At 37.1% G+C, this 5,445-nt stretch overlaps 1 protein-coding gene across 1 annotated transcript in view; it reads left to right on the forward strand.

The window, feature by feature from the left end:
* sgms1a (sphingomyelin synthase 1a) overlaps window positions 1–2,961 on the forward strand; it is a 29,082-nt gene extending 26,121 nt beyond the window's left edge. Inside the window, exon 6 of the mRNA XM_034308236.2 lies at window positions 1–2,961. This exon is cut by the window's left edge and continues 1,039 nt beyond it. The gene's annotated coding sequence lies outside the window, so the exon portion shown is untranslated.
* The last annotated feature ends 2,484 nt before the right edge of the window (window positions 2,962–5,445 follow it).

The following is a 5,445-nucleotide window of genomic DNA, read 5'->3' on the forward strand; positions in this document are numbered from 1 at the left end:
TTTTTAGGTGGCTGTTGAATTCTGCACTCTGATTGGTCAGAAGGTGTTGATTAATTTTCTATAACAGCAGCTCTGACGGTAGCGCAAGTTTATATTAATGCACTCATTCTGATACGTTATCGTTTCTATAGCAACAGCTCATTCACAGGGACGTGTACAGCGGATGCTCCACATAAACTGAGTTAAAAGAAAACATGTAAGGAGATGTTTATGTAACATTTATGGAAGGAGTCTCCAGTGTCAGCGCTTTGTAACAGTCAGAGGTAAAGCTGTAACTTGAAGTTTTCCGACATCTTCAGGACAGAGGAGTTTACGCTTCTTTGCGGTTTCTTGGTAACATGCGTAAAAAGCTGCGATTTCGCAGCTTCGAGAAAGGACAAGAAAAAAAAAAAAAAAAAGTGTGTTTATAGCTGCTAGAACGTACGTGAGAACAGGAACTAGCTAGTTAAATGTAACTATAAATGGATAAAAAGTATCACTTGTTATTCTTTAATAAATTTAAAAAATTGCGATCGTCATCAAATTGCTGTAGTATAAGAGGAATAAAACGCTCAGTATCAGGCTGCATCACCACGTCCCACCCCGACGTGGATTATTTTCCTGTAACCGCACAGCCCTGAAGTGTGTTACTCCTTTAGCGTATCTGAAACAACGTCAACGTAAAACATAACATTATTAAAAATAAACACGAATAAAAGTGTCAGTAGGTTGTAAAGGAGCGTGTGATGCTCGGTAAGGACCGCCCCTTTCTGCTTCACGTTAACGTTTAAGTGTTTCTGATTCGTGGTTTTAAAGTGTTCTGCGCTTCCAGGCGCTTCCGTAGCCGAGCGATATGGTTCTCCGATTTCAACGATGTTACGATGTTAAATATCGCAGTAACGTTTTCCGAGAGTATTGTAGCGATCGTCAACTTCAACCCTCGACCAGCTTCAGTTTTCCACTTGTTTCTTGTCTGTTATATTTGTGATCATTTTAAATATTAAAACAACGTATTAATTTACAGTTTTTATATATTAGGACACATAAAACGAAAACGTTAGCAAAATTAAATATCGTGATAAAATCATGACCAAGTATGGCGATGTGATGTTTTGTGTCATATTGCTCAGCTTTACTGGCTGAGAGACAAAGTTTCCTACTAAAGACTTGCACAGAATGTGTACAAAATGGCGGACAGAATAAACACTCCACTGCGGTGTATTAATAACATTATAAATGCGCATATTTACGCAGATAGTATACGCATAATACAATAGTATTACGCATAATATAAATAATAATTAAGAAATAATATTATGTCACATGACCAGAATGTATATATATATATATATATATATATATATATATATATATATATATATATAGAGAGAGAGAGAGAGAGAGAAAAACAAAACGCTTTATTATTGAATTAAAAATTCTAAATTCACAACCAGGAAACGTTTTTATTCCTAAAACAACCACAATTATATTTCTACACCAGTACAGTGTGTTCTGATTGGCTGAGGGCAGTACACAGTGTTCTGATTGGCTGAGGGCAGTACACAGTGTTCTGATTGGCTGAGGGCAGTAGACAGTGTTCTGATTGGCTGAGGGCAGTAGACAGTGTTCTGATTGGCTGAGGGCAGTACACAGTGTTCTGATTGGCTGAGGGCAGTAGACAGTGTTCTGATTGGCTGAGGGCAGTACACAGTGTTCTGATTGGCTGAGGGCAGTACACAGTGTTCTGATTGGCTGAGGGCAGTAGACAGTGTTCTTATTGGTTGAAAGCAGTACACAGTGTGTTCTGATTGGCTGAGGGCAGTACACAGTGTTCTGATTGGCTGAGGGCAGTAGACAGTGTTCTTATTGGTTGAAAGCAGTACACAGTGTTCTGATTGGCTGAGGGCAGTACACAGTGTTCTGATTGGCTGAGGGCAGTACACAGTGTGTTCTGATTGGCTGAGAGCCGTACACAGTGTGTTCTGATTGGCTGAGAGGAGTACACAGTGTGTTCTGATTGGCTGAGAGCAGTATAAAGTGTCCTGATTGGCTGAGAGGAGTACACAGTGTGTTCTGATTGGCTGAGAGGAGTACACAGTGTGTTCTGATTGGCTGAGAGGAGTACACAGTGTGTTCTGATTGGCTGAGAGGAGTACACAGTGTGTCCTGATTGGCTGAGAGCAGTATAATGTGTCCTGATTGGCTGAGAGCAGTACAGTGGTCTATTGTAACTTTAACATACCAGTGTGTGTGTGTGTGTGTGTGCGCATTGGAGTATTACACACACACACACACACAGCATTAGTTTAATAACATGAATGTAAAAATAGAATATTTATTGAATGTTTTTGAAGAAATGAAGGACTTTATAACAAATTCTAATCCAATCGCCTCAAAAACGTTTGATTGCAGAGCAGTGTGTCATCTCAATCTTCCGTAAACGTAGCTCTCTCGCTAACAGGCTTCGAGTCTGGGCTAAAGTTCAGTTGCTACGGCAACGTGAAGGTGGTCAGGCGTGTGCTGATAATCAGTAACACAAAAAACCTCATGATATTTAACACACAACCTTGTTAGATTTCAAACCAAACAAACAGCCGGAGCGATGTAGCGCACAGCTTTCGTTTCCGAGCGCGTTTAACGTAAAAACTGCTAAAATTCCGAACGACATGCTGAATACGGCTTCATCTTTATTTCTTTAAAAATATTCTCTCTTACATTTCTTTCTCTGTTTGATCACAAAATTATCGAGAATTTAAAATCATCCTCCGTTATAGCTGCCAATCAAACTTCCTGACATTTTTTTGTGTTAAATCTAAGCGTATTAATTTTTATATATATATTTTTCATGTTTTACGTTAATCAGAAACTCACGTAAGTAATTATTTTCCCTGGTTGTCGATGTTTATCTGTTTGTGTGTTAATAAAGGAGTATATTATGAAAGACCCAAGGGGCGGAGTTTGAATAAAATCTTTTATTCTGTATTTCAGTGGCTGTTTTATTGACTGTCTTCATTTTAAAAATAAAATTAAAAAATTAAAAAATGTTAATTAAATAAAATTATTTAACTATGACATCTAGATTATTTTTTATATAATTAATGTGTTTGTGACTTTAAAAATCATGTGCATTAAAATAAACTGTCTTAATTTAGGTAACTTATTGATTTACGGTTAAATTTTGGGGAAAAATATTTTTATTTTTTTGTATTTTTTGTATTAATATTAATAGTATTTACACTCGGTTGCCAAGTTGTTATTTTTTGGTACATTTAGCTCGGACAGATTTCCCTAATTTCCTGATTTAATTTCTCGCATTCAGTCTTTCATTCTGTGGTTTTAGCTGCATTTTACACTAACATTCTGGATTTGAATTGTGTAAATCTGAATTTATTTACTTAATTTTATAAAGCTGTACCTACATTTTTAAAAGTTTCCGAATTTTATTCCAACTCGGATTTATATGCGAGGCTTTAAAACTGAATTCAGTGTGAAATTCCATTTTAAAATGTTCACATGAAACAAAATTCATTCAAATATTTGAAACTCGACACGTTTCAATCAATCAATCAATCAATCAATCAATCAATCAAAAAATAAAAAGCGCCCCCTGGTGGATCAGTTTTTAATGAACTGAATTTAAAATGAACCTGAATTTGAATTTGGTGTTAGTTCTCATTAGTTTAAAAGTGAGTTAGATTAAATTCAAATTAATCTTGATTTATTTTATCATCCAAGTTTGATGTACGATTTTAAAATATCACACAAACAAAAAAGATTTAAAGATGTACAAAATTTAAATGTACAAATCATTTCTCTTAAATCATTTGATAGTAGTTTTAGTGATTTATTTATTTATTTATTTTATATTATTATTATTATTATCATTATTATTTTACAGTTTTTGTTTGTACTTTTTGTCTAATAATTCCCCTCGTGTTACAGGTGCTGATCTAAGATTGGTCACATTCTCTTTAAAGGTGGGGTTTAGATTAAATTTAGACCTTAATGTAATAATAATAATAATAATAATAATAATAATATAGTATTTAATTATTTAATGCAGTAAGACGATTTGGCCACTAGTTAATAGCTATATTTCAGAAACAGAATTATTTAAACCTTCCTGTTTGCTTCCTTCATTTCTTTTTTCTCTTTTTTTGTTTTCTTTCTTCACTGCTGATGTGCTGGTTGTGTTTTTAAACGCAGTAACATTCACAGAGTTTGTGTTATCAGCACATTTAGACATCACAGTGTGATTACATTTCCCTCTGTGATGCTCCATTTATGAAATATAATTTTTTACACCACTAGATGGCAGCACAATGTCATAAATGTGGAAAAATAAATCAAACTCACGTGACATCATGAGACTAAGATGTGATTCCACGTGATTGATTTGGAACAGAGAGAATTATTCATGGCAGAAAACCACACCTGAGAAATGAAAAGCACATGCAGATAAATCACATGAATAGACCGGAAGTGTGTTTAAAAAAAACAAACAAACAAAAAAAAAAAAAATCGCAAAAAAAGTGTAAGAATCACATGTAAAAATACGAGTCCCTGAGAAGGAGCTGTTCAATAAAAGAGCTGAAAATTCAATAAAAAATTCAAAAAAAGAAAAAGAAGAAAAAATTACTATTTATAAAAAATATACATTTTATAAAAAAGACACAAAAGTCAAATAATGAATCAGTTCCATCAATCAGAGATCATACAGATGATTTAAAGTTTAATTATTGCGGCAGGTAATAAAATAAGGGCAGGTGTGTGTCTGGTGTTCAGGTGTGCGTCTGGTGTGCATCTGTTGTGCGTCTGGTGTGTGTCAGGTGTGTGTCCGGTGTTCAGGTGTGCGTCTGGTGTGCGACAGGTGTTCAGGTGTGCGTCTGGTGTGCGACAGGTGTTCAGGTGTGCGTCTGGTGTTCAGGTGTGTGTCTGGTGTGCGTCTGGTGTTCAGGTGTGTGTCTGGTGTGCGACAGGTGTTCAGGTGTGCGTCTGGTGTTCAGGTGTGCGTCTGGTGTGCGTCTGGTGTGCAACAGGTGTTCAGGTGTGCGTCTGGTGTTCAGGTGTGCGTCTGGTGTGCAACAGGTGTTCAGGTGTGCGTCTGGTGTTCAGGTGTGCGTCTGTTGTTCAGGTGTGCGTCTGGTGTGCGTCTGGTGTTCAGGTGTGCGTCTGGTGTGCGACAGGTGTTCAGGTGTGCGTCTGGTGTTCAGGTGTGCGTCTGGTGTTCAGGTGTGCGTCTGGTGTTCAGGTGTGCGTCTGGTGTGCAACAGGTGTTCAGGTGTGCGTCTGGTGTTCAGGTGTGCGTCTGGTGTTCAGGTGTGCGTCTGGTGTGCGTCTGGTGTTCAGGTGTGCGTCTGGTGTTCAGGTGTGCGTCTGGTGTGCGACAGGTGTTCAGGTGTGCGACAGGTGTGTTGAAGGTGTGTGTTTGGTGTTCAGGTGTGTGTTTGGTGTTAGTTTATATGT

Source organism: Pangasianodon hypophthalmus, chromosome 10 (assembly GCF_027358585.1).
Source record: "Pangasianodon hypophthalmus isolate fPanHyp1 chromosome 10, fPanHyp1.pri, whole genome shotgun sequence".
Classification (NCBI taxonomy): domain Eukaryota; kingdom Metazoa; phylum Chordata; class Actinopteri; order Siluriformes; family Pangasiidae; genus Pangasianodon; species Pangasianodon hypophthalmus.